The sequence below is a fragment of the Neovison vison genome, chromosome 4 (genome assembly GCF_020171115.1).
Source record: "Neovison vison isolate M4711 chromosome 4, ASM_NN_V1, whole genome shotgun sequence".
Classification (NCBI taxonomy): Eukaryota; Metazoa; Chordata; class Mammalia; order Carnivora; family Mustelidae; genus Neogale; species Neogale vison.
The window spans coordinates 148,887,617-148,910,530 of record NC_058094.1 but is presented as its reverse complement, the minus strand read 5'-3'; positions in this window follow the sequence as shown (position 1 = coordinate 148,910,530).

Sequence of the window (22,914 nt, the reverse complement as noted above, 5' to 3'; positions counted from 1 at the left end):
ACTCAATTAAGTAGATCTTTATGAGATAGACATTAAAAGGCACTGTGTCTCCAAAGAATTCTAACAAAATGTTCAGAAGTAGAAAATATCTTAAAAGATTCAGAATCTTGGGGTACCTGGGTGGCTCAGTGGGTTAAAGCCTCTGCCTTTGGCTCAGGTCATGATCCTGGGGTCCTGGGATCAAGCTCTGCATCAGGCTCTCTGCTCAGTAGGGAGTCTGCTTCCTCCTCTCTCTCTGCCTGCCTTTCTGCCTACTTGTGATCTGTCTGTCAAATAAATAAATAAAATAAAATAAAATAAAGATTCAGAATCTTAAAGCCTCTTATGGGGGATCCTGGGGGGCTCAGTTGGTAGAGCATGTGACTCTTGATCTTGAGGTCATGAGTTTGAGCCCCACATTGATTGTAGAGCCTACTTTAAAAAATAAATAAATAAGACTTCATATAAAAAAAAAAAAAGACTTCATATGGTTTTGATGTTAACCACTTTTCCACGTTTATCTCTTACTATGCTCTACTTCAGGGACTCTGCTCAAACCATACTGGTCTTTCTGAAACAGGCCAAACTACTCTGAACCTTCCATGGCTGTTGCCTCTACTTAAAAACCTCTTCTTCCATATGTTGGTGTGTTGGTGCTGCTTCCTCTCTTCATTCAGCTTCTCTGCTCACATGTTACCTCTCTTGGGGTCTATGTATTTAAAGAACAATTTCTCATCAATATCTTCTTAGTCCACTTTATTCCATTTATTATGCTACTTGATTTTATCAAATACATGTTTGGTATTCTTTAAGTTCTTAAAATCTACCATATGAAAATGTAAGTTCCTTGAGGCCAGGGAATTTTCACTATCTTGTTCACTGCCATATTCCACACTCCTTGGACTACCCAGTACACAGAAAGAAGGCATACTGGAAATATTTATTAACAAGTTAAGTAAACTATCTGTCATATATTTATTACATTAACTCACAACCAAAATGTTTGAGATTTAACATTGAAACTTAAGTCCATGAAAGAATTTTTATGGAGGATAGAATATTTATAGGTCAAGAATAGCTTCCAGTTTCTTCTCCATCCCCCCTCCCCCGAAATGATGAGAATTAATAGCAACAAAACAAAACAAAAAACCCTTAATGAGTTAGTTCTCTACTGCTTCATAACACAGTACCACAAACTTAGTGACTTAAAGCAGCATCCATTTATTATCTCACAGTTCTAAGGATTTCTAAGGTCTGGGCATGGGGTGGCTAAATTCTCTTTTGAGAGTCTCAAATGGCTGAAATCAAGGCTTTGTTGAGCTACATTCTCAGTTAGGGCTTGAGGTCATCTTTTACACTCATGTGTTTGTTGGACAAAATGAGTTCCTTGTGGTTGAAGGACTGAAGTTCATGTTTCCTTGCTTGCTGTTGGCCAGGGGTTGTCCTCAGCTACTAGGGGAGTCCTCAGGCCCTAGCTGTATGTGGACTTCTCGCAACATAGTAGCTTACTTCTTGAAAGCCAGCAAGACAATCTCTCACACTTGAGATCTCTGATCCCTTTTAAGACCTCCCCAGCATTGACTCCCTTTAATTTTGCAATAAAATACACTGTCATCACTGGAGTGAAAAATATAATATAGACATCCCACTTATTCTCAAGGGCAGGAAATCCTATGTGTGCGTATCAGGACCAGGAATATTGGGGACCATTATGGAATTCTGTCAACCATATCTAATATGCTATTATTCCAAATCAAGTCCAACAAAAGTTGTTACTAATCACATTCAGAAGGCTGATAGAGAAATCACTGTTTACCTCATTATTATTATATTTGTTGTGGTGATGTGTGATCAGTGATCTTTGATGTTATTATTGTAATTGTTTTGGGGTGTCACAAACTGTGCCATATACAACACCAAACTTGATAAATCTTGTGTGTGTTCTGACTATTGCACTGGTCAGCTGTTATTGGTCTCTTTCCCTTGCAGGGGCTTCCCTATTCCCTGAGAGACAACAATATTGAAAGTAGACCAATTAATAACCCTACTCATAGTCACAGATTTCAAGGTATACTACAAAGTTATCATGAAACAGTTGGTACTGGTACAAAAATAGACATAGATCATTGGCACAGGATAAAGAACCCAGAAATAGACCCACATTTATAAGGCCGATTAATCTACAACAAAATAAGGAAGAATATATCATGGAGAAAAGATAGTCTTTTTAATATGTCATGTTGAGAAAACTGGATAGCTACATGCAAAAAAATGAAACTGGATCACTTTTTTATATCATAACCAAAAATAAATTCAAAATGAATTAAAGACCTAAATGTTGAGACCTGAAACCACAAAACTCCTTAAAGAAAGACAGTACTCTCTAGGGCAAGAGAGTCAACAATAGATTTACATCTATTTTTCCTCAGGCCAGGGAAACACAAAAGCAAAAATAAACAATTGGGACTATTTCAAAATAAAAAGCCTTTGCACAACAAAGGAAACCATCATCAACAACAACAACAACAAAAGGCAACCTAGTGAATGGGACAAGTTATTTGCAAATAATATATCTAATAAGGGGTTAACATGTAAAATGTATAAATAAGTTATACAACACCACAACTCCACAAATCTTATTAAAAATTGAGAACACTTGAATAGACAGTTTTTTTTTTTTAAAGAAGACAGACCAATGACCCCCAGACACATTAAAAATGCTCAACATACTAAACATCAGGGAAATGCAAATAAAAAATCACAACGGGATATCAGCTCATACCTGTTAGAATGGCTAGTATCTAAAAGATGAGAAATAATGAGTGTGGAAAGGATGTGGAGAAAAGGTAACCCCTGTGCACTGTTGGTGGAAATTAAAATTGGTGCCACAATGGTGCAAATAGTATGGATGTTCCTCAAAAAATAAAAAAAACAGAAATGCCATATGATTCAGTAATTCCACTACTGGATATTTACTCAAAGAAAATAAAAACACTAATTCAAAAAGATATATGCACCCCTATGTTTACTGCAGCATTATTTAAAATCACTTAGATATGAAAGTGAGTCAATTGTCCATCTATACATGAATGGATAAAGAAGTGTAGTATACATATACAATGGGATATTAGCAGTAAAGAAGAATGAGATCTTGCCATTTGTGCAAACATGGATGGACCTGGAAGATATTATGCTAAGTGAAACAAGTCAGAGAAACACAAATGCCATATGATTTCACTGATATGTAGAATCTAAAAAACAAATGAACAAATACCAAACAGCCTCTCAAATACAGAAGACAGATTAATGGTTGGAAAAGAGGAGGAGGGTAGGGGATGGGTAAAAGGGATGAAGGGGTTTAAGAGGTACAAGCTTCCAGTTATAAAATAAAATAGTCATAGAGATGAAAAGTACAGCATCGAAAGTATAGTCAATAATATTGTAATAGCATTTTATGGTGACAATACTTAGCCAGGTTAAACATAATGTATTGAACTGTTAAATCACTATCTTGTACACCTGAAACTAATACAACACTGTATGTCAATTATTTCAATCAATCAATCACCCTACAATGGCATCTAAGAGTTCATGTGAAAGGAGAGTCACACGTATGTTAAGTCAAAAGGTAGAAATGATCAGGCTTAGCGAGGAAGTCGTGGCAACAGCTGAGATAGGCCAAAAGCCAGGCCTCTTATACCAATTACCCAAGTTGTGAATGAAAAAAATAATAATAATTTTTGAAGGAAATTAGAAGTGCTATTCCATGAAGACATAAAGGATTAAAAAAAAAAAAAAAAAGGTGAAAAAGCCTTACTGTTGATACAAAGTTTTAGAGGTCTGAGTAGAAGATCAAATCAGCCACAACAGTCTCCCAAGCTAAAGCATAATCCAGAGCAATGTTCTAACTCTCATTAATTTTTCTGAAAGTTGAGGAAGCTTCAGAAGAGAGTTTGAAGCTAACGGAAGTTGGTTTATGAGGTTTAAGGAAAGAAGCTGTCGCCACATAATAAAAGTGCCAGGTAAAGCAGCAAGTCATCATGTAAAACCTGCAGCAAGCTACCTAGAAGATCTAGCTAAACTAATGAAGGCGGCCACGCTAAACAACAAAATTTTAAAGTGGATAAAACCACCTTATATTAGAAGAAGTTGCAAGGTAGAACTTTCATTACTAGAGAGAAGTCAATGCCTGGCTTCAAAACTTAAAAGGACAGAGGCTGACTCTCTTGTTAGGGACTAACGCAGCTGGTGGCTTTAAGTTGAAGCCAAGGCTTATCCACCACTCTGAAAATCCTAAGGCCCTCAAGGATTATGCTAAATCTACTCTGCCTTTGCTCTATCAGTGAAACAACAAAGCCTGGATGAGAGAACAGCTGTTTATAACGTGGTTCACTGGATATCTGAAGCCCACTCTTGAGACCTACTACACAGGAAAAAAAAAAAAAAAGATTCCTTTCAAAATATTACTGCTCATTGACAAGAGCTTTGATGAAGGTGGACAATGAGATTAATGTTTTTTTCATGCCTGCAAACATAATATCCATTCCACAGCCCATAGACTGAGGAGTAATTTTGACCTCCAAGTCTTCTGTGGGTTTTTTTTTTTTTTTAAGATTTTATTTATTTATTTGACAGAGAGAGATCACAACTAGGCAGCAAGGCAGGAAGAGAGAGAGGGGGAATCAGGCTCCCCACTGAGCAGAGAACCTGATGTGGGGCTTGAGCCCAGGATCCTGAGATCATGACCTGAGCCGAAGGCAGAGGCCCAACTCACTGAGCCATCCAGGCACTCCAAAATCTCCAAGTCTTATTATTGAAGAAATACACTTTATGAGGCTGTAACTGCCACAGATAGTGATTTCTTTGATGGACCTGGGAAAGTTAACTTGAAAAGCTTCAAGAAAGAATTCAGCACTCTAGATGCCATAAAGAACATTCATGACTCATGGGAAGAGGTGAAAAAAGCAACCTGAGCACAAATTTGGAAGAAGCTGATTCTAACCATCATGGATGACTTTGAAGGGTAAAGACTTCAGTGGAGAATTTAACTGCAGATGGGGTGGAGTCAGCAAGAGAACTAGAATTAGAAGTGGAGCCTAGAGATGAGACTGAATGAATGAAAACTTGTGGTAGAAGTTGAACAGATAAGGAGTTGCTTCTTATGTATGAGGGAAGAAAGTGGTTTCTTGAGGTGTAATCTGTGCTTGTAAAGATGTTGTGAAGATTGTTGAAATGACCACAAAGAGTTAGAATATTATAGAAATGTAGTGGTTAAAACAGCATTCAGGGATTGAGAGGATCCATTCCAATTTTGAAAGAAATCCTGCTGTGAGTCAAATGCCAACACACAGCGTCACATGTTACATGTGATAAATGACAAATCATTTATGAAAGGAAGACTCAAACAATGTGACCAACTTCATTGTCTTATTTGACAAAATCGCCATAGTCACCCCAACCCTCAGCAACCACCACCACCCTGATCAGTCAGCAGCTGCTGACATTGAGACAAAACCCTCCACCAGTGAAAAGGGTAAAACTTACTGAAAGTGCAGCTGATCGTTAGCATTTTTTAGCAATAAAGCAAAAAAAGTATGTACACTTTTTAGATGTAATGCTATTGTACCTTTTAATAAATTATAGTATATGTGAACATGAGACATAAACACTTGGAAATGAAAAAATTCATTTGACCAACTGTATCATGCTATTTGCTTTATTGTGGTGGTCTGGAACCAAACCCACAGTATCTCTGTACTGAGTTCAGGTCATAATTACTGATCATGTCCATGATTTAGCTGGTGACTCAACATGCAGCCAGAAATCAGTCCTAACAATAAGGGTACAAGGAAAAGAGATTTCCTATCTATCAAAGTTGAAACACTTTTGGCAGGAAGCCTAAAGACTTAATATTATGTAACAAGATGTTTTTATATTTTTGTATGAGAGAAAGTTCAAAAAATTGTGAGAGAAAGTTTGAATTATTTTATAATTGCATAACACATCACAACAGTCTCTGTTACCAGATGATGAAGAAATCCTATGTGTTTGCTGATCCTACTTTGATTAGTTTCAGGCATACAATATAGTGATTCAACAACTCTATTCATTACTCAGTGCTCATCATGATAGAGGATATTTTTTTCTTTAATGTTCCCCCCAGGTATTTCAAGAGCTGCCACAGGGAATGACAATGCACTCAATGGGGGCCTGCCATGCATTTTTCAGTGAAGGAAGACTGTCGAAATTACAAATGTTAAGTGATGTGCCTGGTGTGTGTGTCACAAATTTGCCAGCAGGCAGATGTCAATAAATTGTTGAACATGTAATCATGTAACTTCTTTCCTTTTATTTCCAGTTTAAATGGCCTGGTGAGTGTATGTGTGGTGTGTGGGGGGAGGCTCTCACTGAGCAAACAGGCTATAATTCCTGATCAAGAAAAGCCCAGCAGGAAGGTAAGAAAAATTTCTCAAGTCATTTTATCTCATTACTGACATAGGTTTCCTTTCAGAATCTGTAAGAAATCGGTGGGCCTTGCTGGCATCTGAACTCTGCTGCTCAGCTCAGACAGCCCATGAAATTCAGACCTACTTGTTCTTTTCCAGTCTATGTTCAAGACATTGCTCACTACCTCATCTAGCTCTGAAACTTCTCTCTGATTTTAACTTCAAGCCTCATCATGACCTTGGTGTTCCTACCTTCTTTGCCTGAAAGATAGATCTCAGCTTTATCTCACTCACTTGGCTTAGGCTCGTTCTATCTGCAATGAGGGTGTCTTAGTTTTTTGAGTGAGCTATTTTCAATGAGGTCTCGGTCCTTGAAGAACTCAGTCTTCTTCCTTGACACTGATATGGTGTCCCAAGTGACCAGCCTGTGTTTAACAGTTTGGATTTAAAATGAAGTCTATTTAGACCTCTTGAATTCATCTATCACCTATTAAAATACATTTTAGAACAGACATTTGAATAATTAAAGGTATTTTAAGAATTTACTTATATTCTGTGTATGTGTTTATAGATAAAATTAGTAGATAGCAAAATAAATCCAATCAATTTCTTCTGGGCTCTGAATTGTCAAGCATGTAAAAACAAACAAAATTTAGTTACTGTTTTTTCCTAGTGACAAGTGAGTCTTCACCATAATTTCTGATAAGACTTCGAAGAAGCTGGCCTTATCCCTAAAATACAGCACTAGTTTAAAAAAGAAGAAGAAAAGATACAGCCTTGTCATTTCTTTCCTTTGGAAATATCCTTTTTCTAAATATAATGAGATCTTGAGAAATAATGTTTGTTAGGGAAAAATACATAACCACTTGCAATGAGATTTAAATGAGACACAGGATTCACCAATTAAATATGTTAGTTGAGACACATTTAAATCTGGAGGAAAAAACTTTTGAGAAGCTAAAAAAGAAAAGGAATATATTTTTAAATGCTATTTTTCTTTTTTATTCAAAGGAAAAAAATGAGCTTTTTACATATTGGGAGCCCTTGAAAATTAAGCACTGAATCAGGAGATCTGGGATGGTGACTCTCCCACTTATAATATATGTGATTATAGGCCACTTAACTTCTGTAAATCTTAATTTTATCGTTTGTAAAACACAGCAACAAGATGATAAACTAATAAAACCTGAATAACTTGATTTTTATAATAGCCATTACAATCCTGAATGTCTTTTGTTGATGCATATTTTCTATTTGATCATATGGAAAAAAAGTTACATCAAAGGAAAAATAATGAATAATCTTAATATCTGTTTTCCCATTAAATGACACATAATAGAAAATTTAATGATACAGTGAGAAAAAAAATACATATATACGTATTAGAGAGAGAGGTAGGGGAAGGGTCGAAAAAAATTTTAAGCATGCTCAGTGCCTATGGAGGAACCCGACCAAGGGGCTGGCTCATGACCCTGCAATCATGACCTGAGCCAAAAAACAAGTCAGTAGCTTAAGTGATTAAGCCACCCACGTGCCCCAATACAGTGAGACTATTAAGTCATGGAGATACTGTCATGTTCTAAAAGACAGTTATTAAAAGTTTTTCTGAGTATTAAACTAACAATGTGAATTGGAACATTTCCCCATTAGGTTGTTTCTTTTGTTTTGTTTTATTTTTCCTTCTGCATTAAGATCATAGTTAAACAACTGGAGAATGTTACCTTTTTTTTTCTTTGCCTCATCTGGTATATCCATATAGTATATTTGTTTCTTTTATTATTATTATTATTTTCTTTCCACATTTTTCACTTAGAGCTTCCTTCCTTGTCACTGAGACACTATTTCAAGATTCCAGCTCAAGGACTCTATAGTGTAATGTTCCTTAAACAACTGCATGGAAGATATTGCAAGATATGTATTATAAGAGCAAAAAGGGAAGCAACTCAGAAGCCTTAACATGATCTAAAGGAAACATCTGGTCCCTGACAATAGTAATGTGTTAAAAAAGAATCACCGACTTATGGAATTTTATATTTAACAACAATGTCCACCACATAGAAATGGTGAAATTAGCAGTTAGGATTCTAAGGCCTCACTCTTGATCACGATTTACATGATATCACCCTATTGAGGAGACTTAGAAACCACAGGAGAGTGGGGTGCCTGGGTGGCTCAATGGGTTAAAGCCTCTGCCTTTGGCTCAGGTCATGATCCCAGGGTCCTGGAATCGAGCCCCACATCAGTAGGGAGCCTACTTCCTCCTCTTTCTCTGCCTGCCTCTCTGCCTGCCTCTCTGCCTACTTGTGATCTCTGTCAAATAAATAAATAAAATCTTTAAAAAAAAAAAAACAAACCACAGGAGACTGACAGTCTTTCATACAATGACTTAGCTACACACAAAACTGATACAGAAAACACTTTTGACTTTGTGTTTTGGACTCTCTAAGCATGGAAATAAAGGTGTAATGACCTATGTGACCATTTCCCAGCTTCAGTGTTTATCAATATTTTGCTATTTGGAGAGGAAATCATTTTTATATACTGAGTCCAGAAGGCCTTTGATGAATAATAGGAAGGGAAGCATGGAGGACACATGATAAATGAAATGTAAAAATTGAAAGTTGAAAGCTAAATCAGAGATTTGGTTAGAACTGCAAAGACCAAGGCTGGGAGTCACTAGATAAAAGCAGTCATGAAATGTTATGTTTGTTTTGCGCGCAAGCCAGAAGAAACTGATCGGGTTCATTTTGCTATAATACGTTGGTTGTAGGAACAAAGAGAATAATCCATAGGAATAAAGAGATGACACAAATCATTGAGTCTAAAAATGTCACTTCTACTTTTCTTGATGAAAACTCGACAGGAGAACTCGACTCCACGACCTTTGACCTTTGTCATATTATCACATAAAGTCCTTTGGAGGTTTGGCTCTGTTACTTGCCAATCACAACTCAGGATTAGTGAGTTTCTCCTTGTTTAAGCTCAGGGCCCGTCCCACTGACGGCTTTCTATGGAAATTGGACAAATGCTAGTAAGTTAATAATAATAATTATGTAATAATAAGTTTGTATGGCAATAATCAAGCCAAAAGGAATTCAATACAAACAGCAGCTGAGTCTCCTTGGGAAAGAATGTACATTTAGTTGAGTGTTTGGTTTCATGTGAAAGCTGGACAAATTCCTGTCAGGGAGCATAAGCCTCTCTGTTTAGGAAGATTGTTTCTTCTTAAGAATTCCTGGAGAATTTACTCTCAGTGATACTCATTTTAAAATTAACAAATGCTGCCTTGTGTTGTTAATTATTATCATCCACTGAAATGGAAGCTCCTGGAGGGAAGTGACTGGCAGTCATCATTGTGTCTAGAACATAGCAGCCATCCAGTATTTTTAATGCATGAATTCACGAATTCTTTAATGTAATAATTATCACGAGTTTGACTGAATTTTGATTGTCCATACTATCAGAATCATGAATAACGAGTCTCCATCATGCACAAGGATTTCCTATTGCACAGTCAACATAAGCTATCTTTCCCCTTGGGTCACAGAATTCTCCTCAATGTCAGGCCATTCTTAATGATTTCTTAATGTTTGCACTCTCTAGACCAAGACTGACTTTTGAGAACCACTCTGATGACTTGTGATTATAAAAACCAAACTGGTTGACACATATACATCAAGAAATGTATTCAAAGTGAATGCAAATTACCAGTGTCAACTCGGGCAACACATATGGCTGATGAGAAAAGTTAAATGCCGTCCTCTGGTCGCATTGCTATTAGTGAATGACTCCACTGCCAACTCCTGGTCTTTATGCTACACTGAATTTATGTCTCCAAGGTGTAAGTCAGGGCTTATGCTCCTCTGATGTCTAGTTTATACCCACACTTTCATTACTCCCGCCATGACACTCCATCTTACAGTTACATCTCAGTTAAGCCTCATTCAGTGTCTTGGGTCAACAACACTTTCATTGAGCGGATGGACTACTTCATGAAGAAGCTGTCCTATTTATCAGCCAGGCATTATTATTTATTCTTGCTGTTTGAATAGCTACTAATCAAGTGTCAAAATGTAGTTGGTAAGAATATCCTTCCTTATTCTGGTAGCCAGTTGTTATGTTTTTACTCTTACAACTAGAGTTCTTAATAGGAAATGAATGTCTAATGGATTATCCATAACTCTCTATTTTCCAAACACCTGGACGATTTCCCAATACTCACAGCCTCAACTAACCCTTTTAGGGCTTAATAAAACCTTTTCTCAGGGGGCATCGGGTGGCTCAGTGGGTTAGGCTGCTGCCTTCGGCTCAGGTCATGATCTCAGGGTCCTGGGATCGAGTCCTGCATCGGGCTCTCTGCTCAGCGGGGAGCCTGCTTCCTCCTCTCTCTCTCTGCCTGCCTCTCTGCCTGCTTGTGATCCCTCTCTGTCAAATAAATAAATAAAAATCTAAAAAAAAAAAAAAAAAAACCTTTTCTCAGGTCTGAACAACAGGAATCCTGGGCTCTCAGGTCTCAGGTCTGAACAACAGGTATCAGCATCCTGGGCTCTCGAAAGTTAGTTTGGGTTATATGTATTATAAAATTGTCCTATATAAATTTGAAATTGAAATGCACAAAGGGCCTGAAATCAGAATCAAAGCTGTTTGTGTTTTACTATGTGCTGTAGAAGTTTGTTGTCATAACATCTAGAAATAATGGTCAAAATCAATTATAACAAGAGGTACTAAAAAAAATAACAAGAAGTATTTAGAACACTAGAAAAATACTCCAACCAAAAACAAATAAATAAATAAATAAAAGAATAGAAGCAAAGCCTAAATGAATGAGACCTAAGTACCTAAGTTGTCCTGATGAATTCAGTATGATCATTCCATTTTTAGTTTTTTCTTTTTTTAAAGATTTTATTTATTTATTTGACAGACAGAGATCGCAAGTAGGCAGAGAGGCAGGCAGAGAGAGAGGGGAAAGCAGGTTCCCCACCAAACAGAGTACCTGATGTGGGGCTTGATACCAGGACCCTGAGATCATGACCCAAGCCAAAGGCAGAGGCTTAACCCACTGAACCACCCAGATACCCTGACCATTTTTAGTTCTAATCATTCCTTTCAAATCCTAAATTAATAACACTGAATTTCTTAGTTTTTTAATACTATACAATAGTTTATCTTCAACCACTCTTAAGTGATAAGAAATAGCCTTTTCACTAGAAGAAAATACATGAAACCTTTAAAGGTCACCTTTACTTAGTGAAAATTTTTTTTTCATTTTCAAGTATTTCCCTATATACATTTAAAGAACATGTTCATCTTTATGCAGAATAAATCAACCAGAAAATTAAAGACTGTATCAAGGAAGACAATATGAAAGCTATGGTTTGAATATTTTTCCAAGGAAGTATTTTATGCAACCCATCAGTTATAATTACATTTTTAATGGAAGAGTATAAGAAATAAAATATATTTATTTACTTATGGTAGAATAAGAAACAGAACAAGCATTGCCTTATAAACAATATACTTTCCATTTTTTTCTACAACTCCTTTGTGATATTAATGCAATTTAAAATAAGTATTCATTCAGTTGGGAGGAATCGACCACACAGTTGAAGCTTCCTCAAGGAATTATAAAAAATATTATGTCAAATTATTGCCTTCTAGTCTGTGCTCTCTTTTTGCCATCTTGTACCTCCTCCAAAATCATCCTGCCAACTCCAAGGTTTATACAGCCTTGAAGAAAAATGAGTCTCAAACCCAAGAACTTTGACTGAAAGAGCCAACAGAATGACTTAAACACAACTGTCTTCCACCTGGGAGATCCTGTAAGTGAAAAGGGAGTACATTTCCTCCCAAGAGAAATCAAGCTCTAAATAAACAGAATGAGCTCATATCCTAAATTCTCTGACATCCAGACATGTCTAATATACCCACTCCCAGAATGTTTCTTTTTAGAGCGTAAGAACTATTTAGAAAATCTTGGGTACTGATAAGTGGTGACATTAAGGTCTGTGAAAGTAGGGGATGAACAAGATGCACTGGAAAACTACCATCTTGAGGCTGTTCTACAAGGGACGGGTAGAGATGTTATGACCTTCCCCAAGCATCTCTTCCCACTGCCATTTCTAACCTTGGTTGTGTATAAAATTAGAGTATACCAATTACGCATTTCTTGCTAAATATGCAAAGATATTATAAAACAATCATTTGAGGGTGAGCAGAAAATGGTAGTTAAAATAAAAGAATATGAGATGAAATACCTTCCCTTTAAAAATTTTACAAAACAAGTGACATTTCAGAGATTGCATAAAAGGGCCATCTAAAACTTTTCCCAGTTCTATGATCTTCTGGAGCAGAACCTGCAACAAATTTCAGAGAAAAAAGTACAAATAGTATTAGTGAACTTCCTCTATAGCTTTGTATATCCCAGCTCCCCTGGGGGAGAACACATACTCAAGGCTGCAAAGGGAATGTCTATTTCTTGTCTTTGATCAAAGATCAAGTGGCCCAATAAGTTTCCATGTAATTAGATTCTGGATTTGATTTAAACCTCCTTCTGTCAGTAAAGTCTCTAACAGTACGATTGCAGAAGAATTTCAGCCTATTCTGCCTCCAGTACATTGTGTTAGCAGTTCTGTGGTTTTCTCCTTTTCACTTTTACTCTACCCTATTTCCTTGCTTCCTTTGGTCACTTTGTCCTGTGTCACAGTATCTGATTACTTGATCAAGGCACTTATGCAATGTGCTGGCACACCTCCTGCCTCCCTAGTACCTTGACCAACATGCTTATGGCAGAGGTTATCATGTGACTCTTTGGCTGGGTCTATTTAAGATAATGGAGCAACACACATAATATCAAGGGTCAAGTACAAAGGCACTTGGGAAACAGAGGAAAAGACAGAGAAGAATGCAGAATAATAGTCTAATAAGTGAAGAACAAATGGGGACAGGATGTAAGCAAACATGACAGGCTTTCCTAGAATCATATCTTTGAAGTGTGATTTGTGGGTATGGTCTCCTAAGAGCAAGGAGGAGACCCAGATTCTTGATGCAGTCCTTAAGCTCAGGAAAGTTACTTAGGTAAGTTCTCTAGGCCTCAGTCTTATTGTCTGTTATGGAAATAATAATACTGCTTTGCTAATCGGTAGTTTTTTCATTTGCTGCAGAATGATCCAGTGGTCCAAAATGAAGTCTGGTGACCAGCAGGAACTCAGGAGAGCTGTGTACACCTAGATGGGAACCTTTGCAAGAGAGACTCTGAAGGCTCATTTTAGGCAAAAATTTGACGTCGAAGTTTTAGTTTGATTCCTTGGCTTCCCATTCTTGTGAAATTATTCTCGATTTGGCTTCTCCCTTCTCCCATCAAAGCTGTTGTGCCATTTCCATTGGTACCCTCTTTTGAAACCTTACATTTAGGGGTGCCAGTCAGTTGAGTGTCCAACTCTTGGTTTCAGCTCGGGTCCTGATCTCCGGCTCATGAGATGGAACCCCACCCTGGGCTCTGTGATCAGCATGGAGTCTGCTTAAGAGTTTCTCTCCCCCCACCCCTCTAACTCATGCTCTCTGAAATAAATGAACAAATCTTTAAAAAAATAATATTATGCAAACTTACACTTATGCTGCTTAATATTTAAAATAAGCAAATATTATTCATGTGCTTTAAGGATATAAGTATTTTAAGGCTTGGTTTTAATTGCAGAATGGGCTCTTTTTATTTCATTGATAGACCCATGTTTTATCACTGTGCTGCTTAATTCAAAACAAGGTAAGGGACTGACAGAATATAACCTCAGCTCAGGTACTGATGGCAAAGGAAAGTGGTTAGGAAGGGCTGTGTGAGGAGATGAAGGGAACTAAGAGATGCCAGCAGAAAGATCTACAGAGCTGAGGTTATAGCCCTGAGAAGTGAAATAGGCATGCAGAAGATAAAATGTCACTATATACCCAGTCTGCAGTCAGGTTTTCTTGAGTTACCTAATGTCTGAAACTTGAGGCCTCCCAGACCCAAAATCTGTAAACTTTTTGAAGTTTGAGTGTATGAGTAGGGGGGGGGGAGAAGTAAAACTGTCACTATTTTCAGATGACAGGATATTACACAAAGAAAACCCTAAAAACTCTATCACAAATCTGTTCGAATAAACAAATCCAGTAAAGTTGCAGGATATGCAATCAACATGCAAAAATCTGTTTCAAAGACTAATAACAAAATACTGGAAGGGTAATATTAAGAAAATAATCCCATTTATAATTGCATCAAAAAGAACAAAATACCTGGGAATAGATTTTACCTTGAAGGTCAAGGCTTGCATATTGAAAAGACAATTATGAAAGAAATTGAAAAAGACACAAATGAATAGAGAGATATTGTGTGCTTATGGATTAGAAGAGTCAATATTGTTAATATGCCCATACTACTCAAAGCAATCTAAAGCTTTGCATCAATGCAATCCCTATCAAAATCCAGTGGCATTTTTTTTTTTAAAGATTTTATTTATTTATTTGACAGCGAGAGATCACAAGTAGGCAGAGAGGCAGACAGAGAGAGAGGAAGGGAAGCAGGCTCCCTGCTGAGCAGAGAGCCCGATGTGGGACTCGATCCCAGGACCCTGAGATCATGACCTGAGCCGAAGGCAGCGGCTTAACCCACTGAGCCACCCAGGCGCCCCTCCAGTGGCATTTTTCAAAGACACACAACAAATAATCTTAAAAGTTATGCAATAATAAAAATCTCCAAACAACAAAGGCAATATTAAGAAAGAAGACCAAAGCTGGAGGCATCATGCTTTCTCTCTTCAAACCATACAACAAAGCTGTAGTAATTAAAACAGTATAGTACTGGCATTAAAACAGACACACAGATCAATGAAACAGAATGAAGAGCCCATAAATAAATTCACGCACACATGGTCAATTAATTTACAACAGAGGAGTCAAGAATATACAATGAGGAAAGAACAGTGTCTCAATAAATTGTGTTAGAAAAAAATGGACAGCCACATGCAAAAGAATGAAACTTGACATCTATCTTGTCCTATACACAAAACATTAACCCATAATGGAAAATATTTGAACAAAAGACCTGAAACCATAAAACTCTAAAAAGAAAACATAGGTTCCTTGACATCAGTCCTGGCAATGAGTTCTTGAATCTGATATCAAAGGCACAAACAACAAAAGCAAAAAAGCCAAGTGGGACTATATCAAACTACAAAGATTCTGCACAGCAAAGGAAACTATCAACAAAATGACAAGGTAAACTACTGAACAGGAGAAAACATTTGCAAATCATATATCTGACAAGAAGCTCATATCCATAATATATAAAGAACTCATAAAGAACATAATATATAAAGAACTCAGTGGCAAAAATTTCCCAAACAATCCAATTCAAAAATGGACAGAGGAACGGAATAGACGATTTCCTAAAGAAGACATACACATGGTAAACAGATATGTGAAAAGATGCTCAAGGAAATTAATCATCAAGGAAATTCAATTCAAAACCACAATGAGAAATGAATCAAAACCACACTTGTTAGGGGGCAGCTGGCTGGCTCAGTTAGTGGAGCATGTGATTCTTGTTCTCAGGGTTGTTTGAGCCCCAGATTGGGTGTAAAGATTATTTTGAAAATTAAATAAAATCTTGGGTGGCTCAGTCGTTAAGCGTTAAGCGTCTGCCTTCGGCTCAGGTCATGATTCCAGGGTCTTGGGATCTAGCCCCGCATTGGGCTCTCTGCTCAGCAGGGAGCTTGCTTCCCTTCCTCTCTCTCTGCCTCCCTCTCTGCCTACTTGTGATCTCTATCTGTCAAATAAATTAAAAAAAAAAAGATATATACATTTGCATGTTCACTGTAGCTATTTCACTGCAGTGATTTCTAATAGCTAAGATATGGAAGGAACCTCAGTGACCACTGGTTGATGAACAGATGAAGAAATTGTTATATAAAGATATATCATAGTACATATTATATACAGTATGTTTATACATATGTATATATTACAATATATATATAGTATATATTACAGTATACACACACACAATGGGGTATTATTCAGCCATAAAAAAAGAATGAAATCTTGCTATTTGCAACAAGGACATTATGCTAAGTGAAATCAGACAGAGAAAGACAAACACCATTAGATCTCTCTTATATGTGGAATCTTAAAAAGAAAGATAAAATTTCATAGATTCGAAGAAAAGACTGATGGCTGCCAGAAGGGGGAGAAATGGGTGAAAAGAGTCCAAAGGTAAAAGAACAATAACAACAGCAACAACAACCAAACAAAACACAATAAAACAAAACAAAACAAAACAAAAACAAAAGAAAAAGAAAAAAAGAAATAGTGGGTTTTGAGGAGAAATGGCAAGTTTGGCTTTGGAGATTTTGAGTCTGGGCTGCCTGTGGGATATACAGACATCTGATATGTACTAGAAAATATCCCTCTGGGTTTAGGAGATGTGTTTGGGTTACAGGTAGACTGGGAAGCAACAGAGTGTAACTAGTAACTGAAGCCAAAGGAGGTGAGATGAGCCACGAAAAATGATGAGAGGAGGTTAAAGGCGAGAGCCCTGGGGTATATTAATAGCCACTACATTTAATGTGTCGGCAGAGAAAGAGGGACCTGCAGAGGAGACTGAGATGAGCATCCTCCGGGGGAGGAAGAAAAAAAAAAAACAAATGGAAATCTGAGGTCACACAGGCTGATGGAAGAGTATTTCTCAACAGTGGGAGAGAATAAGTACAGTAAGAATTGAGCAATATGAAATTAGCAGGTCGGGCTACGGCTGACCTTGACCAGACACACTTCTGTGGGTAGAAGACAGACTGGAGAGGGATGAACATTGGGAGAAGAGGGGTAAGCACAAGGAAATTTGGCTGCCAAAGGGAGATAAGGTAGTGGAGAAGAACCTATGGATCTGAGGAGCAGAAATGGAGGGATGGAGAGATGAAGCACGATGAAGTGCTGTTGGGAAGTAGTCAGTAGAAAGGGCAGAGATTGAAACTACAGGAATATAAGGAAAATAGCCCATTCAACAATTAACTGAGAGCCTCCTATGTGCCACATCAACCTAGCCACCCTCTCTTGAGAACACAGGTATAGACTACACATATCAAGGTTAGCCTAAGGCTTTATCATCAATAGAAAGTAGTTCTCCTTAAGCTGTTTTTCCTAAAAGTGCTGATTCTAACACTTCCCCATCCATCCCCCACCCCAGCATACCCAGATACCTTGCGGGGGCCATATAGAAGGAAGGAAGGAAAGAAAGAAAAAGAAAAAGAAAAAGAAAAGAAAGGAGGAGGAGGAGGATATTCTTTATTTATTTGAGAGAGAGAGGGGAAGTATGAGCAAGGGGAAGGGCAGAGAGAGAGGGAGAAGCAGACTCCCTGCTGAGCAGAGAGCCCAATGCAGGGCTCGAACCCAGGACCCTGGAGGAACATGATCTGAGCTGAAGGCATTTTCTTAGCCAACTGATCTACCCAGGTGCCCCACCGATTTAACTATTCCTGAAGAAATTAGGATGATATTGAAACGTTAGTGAGCAGAAAATTAACACCTTATAAAGGAACTCCTTTATGGCCTCTATTAATCATATTCCTTGTCTGGCCTTTGTATTTTGGGTTCTATATTAAATCAAATTTAAAGAACTTTAGAGTAGCTCAAGAGAATGAACTAAAAAAATGATTAGCAAAATAGTGGTATTTAGAGAAGTAAATAAAATGGTTAGAATAAAGAATATGTTTATAGTAAATAAGAGAATCTGAGTGACAATCATCACTGAACATATGATTTGTTCATCTAAAGAATACATTCATTTTACCTAAAAACACTGTGAAACAATACTATAAAGCATTGAACATGGTTTTTAGAATTTTTTTAGAGTTGTTTTTTAATTCAAAGTCATCTGCCTTAATAAGACATGATAATCCAATAGAGAAATAAAGTCAAGGTTCAGCAACCTTGCCTAACTGAACTGAAGAGGCTCTGTTTATGTAATCCATACAGACAGCAGAACAAATGCTAGTGTACTCAGCTCATGAAAGCATAATCCACTAGGTAACCACTACCCAAACACTAAAACAATGTTCCTGAAACAGTCATGCAGAACTAAGCCCATCTCCAAGTGGTACTAACGTTTGACTGTATGATTAGTAATGACTCACTACTCTTTTATGGAAAGCAATAACATTATGACATAAAACATGTGGTATGGCAAGAAAAACAGCATTTTGGAGAACCTCTATACCATTCTTCTCAGCTTACAAATGAAGCAAATGACCCTCCTTAGGATTCAGTGATTTGCCTGAATTCCTAGGCTTATTGAAAATGTCCTCATTTCTAATACAGTGTGTCTAACTGTAGTGGAGGACATTGATAAACTGAAGATGTTTGTATGTAAGAGATAGAAAACCACAAATACTTGCAAAGTCATCATCATAAAAAAACTGGGGTGGATTTTCAATTTTAAAAGTTGACTGTCATTTTTAAAAAGTTATTCAAAGTGCCCATCAGCCTAGAAATGCCATGAAGCCAATAATTAAATTTTTAGAACATTTCATATAAATGTCACAAAAAATAGTTTCTAGATAAGACTCATTGTTGAATTCAGAACTTTTATTCCTTCTCTCTTTTAAGACCATTAAAAGAACTCTAGTTTGAATTAGGAATCAAATGGTAAAGCAGACATGGTTTCTGCTCTGCAACTGCTTCCAGACTACTCGGAATTATAAGTAATTAAACATGCAATTAGAGTTCAATATTAAAATATCTTAAGTGCCAATTATTTTTTAGGCACTATCCTAGGTGCTATAAAGAGCAGTACAGCAGAAAAGGGGGCAGGCAAAACCTCCGCCTCACCTTCTTTGGGTGAGGGAAGGAGAAAGAGAAAGAGACAAAGACAGATACAGAGGCAGAAGTAAAATATAAACAAACATATCCATAAATATAAATAATTCCATGTGACAGTACAAAATGGTAAGTGCTATGAGGATAATAAGTTAGGATAAAGGGAACAGAATGTTGGGAGGGGATGAGGGAAGAGCATGGTTCTTTCGGAAGGCTTCTCTGAGGTAATTCAATGAAGCAAAGAACCGAATATAAAATAGAGCGATTCTATTTTGGCCCTCTGAAGGGCCATCAGTCACAGAAAAAGCTGGGAGACCATTCTAGGCAGGGCTACCACAAGCCTAAAGCCCAAAGGATGGAAAGGTATGGGTGTATTAGAGAAACAACAAAGCCATTATTGTGGGAACAGAGTAAAGAGAAGGTAGGAAGAGGTCAGGTCAGATTAAGAAACGTTTATAGGTCGTGGTAGGAGTTTTGATTGTGTTGTGAAGCCTTTCAAAATAAGGAAATGTAGGGACCTCTGGGGGGGCTCAGTCATTAAGCATCTGTGGTGCACTCAGGTCAGAGCCCGCATCAGGCTCCCTGCCCAGGGTGAAGCCTGCTTTTCCCTCTCCCACTCCCCCTCCCCCTGCTTGTGTTCCCTCTCTCGCTGTCTGTCTCTCTCTCTCTGTCAATAAACACACACACAAACAAACAAACAAACAAAATCTTTAAAATAAGCAAATGTAGAGAAAAGATTGGGAGCAAAGGGATTTGTTAGGAGATTAGTGTAGGAGACCAGAGATGTATAGGGGTGACCCAACAGAGGGTAGTATCAGTGAAAATGCTGAGAAAAGGCACACATAGTAATACATAGTAATACACATACATATATACATAGTAATACATATAGTAATACACATACATATGTACAACAGTTGACCCTTAAACAATATGGGTTTGAACATACATGTGGGTCCACCTATATGTAGATTTTTTTGAAAAACACAGTACAGTATAATAGTAAGTCTGTTTTCCTTATGATTTTTTTAGTAACATCTTTTCTTTATCTTCCTTACTGTAAGAATATAGTATATAATACATGTAACATGCAAAATATAAGTTAATTGTTTTTGTTATTAGTAAGTCTTCTGATCAATAATAGGCTCTTAGTAAATTCTTGAGGAGCCAAAAGGTCTACACAGATTTTTTATTGAACAGGGGTTTGTGTCCTCAGTCCTGTTTCCAACTTGATTTTTTTTTTTTAATTTTATTTACTCATTTGACAGAGAAAGAGAGAGAGAGGGGCCAAACAGGGGGAGCAGCAGGCAGAGGGAGAGGGACAAGCAAACCCCACTGAGCAAAGAGCCCAACAAAGGGCTCAATCCCAGGACCCTGGCATCATAACTTGAGCAAAGGCAGCTGCTTACCAACTGAGCCATCCAGGCACCCTCAAGGGTCAACTTCCTATACATGCATATAAGAAGTAAAGCACAGTTCCTGATGAACTGAGTTGATATTGGATGGATGTGAAGAAACTGGAAAAATCATGATGAATCCAGGATGTATGCCTCTGAAGGGCCATTTAACTCAAACTTCATCAATGAGTAAGCTTTCCTGAGGACAGTAATATTCTACCAGCTTTATTAGGTCAAAATATGCAGAAGCCATTAATAGATATATCCCCCAAATATGTAACTAAATATTTCCCAAATACATTAACTACAATGGCCATTTCTGAGCTTAATTCTTCAATAACAATGAAGATAAAAGCTTACAAAGTATTTCCTTTTAATTACTAATCTTGAAAGAAGTTGATTATTAATGAAAGATGGCGGAATGTTTCTGTGTTATCTTTCAAATTTGGTGTGTAGATGTGAACAGAGGATATAAAAGAAGAGGGCAGTATGTGTCGATTATGTTTCACTGATACTGACTAGGCTAGCAGAGTTCAGTGAGGAAGAGGATAGAGATTTGTAAGGAAAAAAAAAACCCTAATATAATGATAAAAAGTTCAAGTTGGAAGGAACTCAGAAGTCAGTATGTTCATGTACTTTATCTTATAGATGGGAGATTAAGTATCAAAAATATTAGATAACTGAAAGTAATTTTCAAAGAATTCTCTATCTTCCCTGTTCACATATAAGTACATATCATTTTGCCTTCTTTATCTTACTTATGATTTTTAATAAAAATTCATCTTTTTTAAACTTAAGAGGTCATCTAATCATATTATTATTTATCTCATTATTTATCATCCATATTACTTACCTCCTTTCTTCTCAAACCGCACTCAAATAGTAGTAAAAACCCAATAAATATATAACTCTAATAAAATGAGTTGGAGGAGAACTTCCAGTATACAGGAGATCCCAACACATTTCTGGAAAAGGGTAAAGGGACTGGAAATTACTGAAATATGAAGTAAAACAAGTAACATGGCCTAAAATAGATACAGAAATGACTATAGTGAAGCAGACAGATAACCTGGTCTATGTGAGTTAAATTTTCATCCCGTCAGTAGAAAATATTTTAAATTGATAACTTACAAAAAAATAGCAATACAGCTATTAACTATTTAGTATTTAGAGATTTGGAGGTACTAAGAACAGCTAGTGTTCTACTTGCCAAACAGTATTCTAAGGTTGGGGCACCTGGGTGGCTCAGTGGGTTAGAGCCTCTGCCTTCAGCTCAGGTCATGATCCCAGGGTCCTGGGACTGAGACCCACATTAGGCTCTCTGCTTGGCGGGGAGCCTGCTTCCTCCTCTCTCTCTGCCTGACTCTCTGCCTACTTGTGCTCTCTGTCAAATAAATAAATAAAATCTTAAAAAAAGATAAAATAGAATACTTTAAGGTATTAGGACTTACAAACTTGATATTCTCATCTTCATTTTATAAATGACAAAATGGAGGCATAGAAATTTAAGCCCAAGGTGACCCAGCTCGTAAACGGTGAGTCAGGATTTGAAGCCAGTACTTTAGTTCCACACTACCTATGCATACATACATGGGGCGGGAACTACTACAAGACTGAACCTAGAAAAAATTAAGAGGTTACTTCAGAGAAATGGGAGTGGGGGTAGGCCGAAACGGAACATAGGTTATGTGTTTTCTTTTTAGAGGTTCTATATTGTGTACTTTGTAAAGCATTTTCAAATATTACTTAAAATTAAATGAACAAATTAAAAAAAAAAAGGATAAAAACAAGAGGCCTGAATGGTATCGGATGACATCAACTGAATGATATGACTAATGTGACTATATTTAGGTCAGCCTAACAGAACACATGAGGCATTTTCTCTGTTTTTCAGTTTCTATGCTAGTATTAAAAATAAAACAAAACAAACAAAAAAACCCCCAAAACTTTTACATAAATATAAAATGATTCTTCATGTATCAAGAGACTCATTTTTGAACTTCAAATAATTCTGTGACCACTCTCAGTAATATTTTAAAGTGTGCACAGAAAGGAAAGCCTAGGGCTAAAGAACCATAACTTAAAGATCATAGAATATAATCCACACTCTCAGTAACATTTATCTCTTTTCCCATAGGAACTTATAGTCTAAGAAAGAAATTCAGAAAGAAGTCCATTATATAAAATAACCAATGCCAGGAATTGATGGTTCTACTGTGTAAAGGCCACAGAGTCCCAGAAAGAGAGACCAC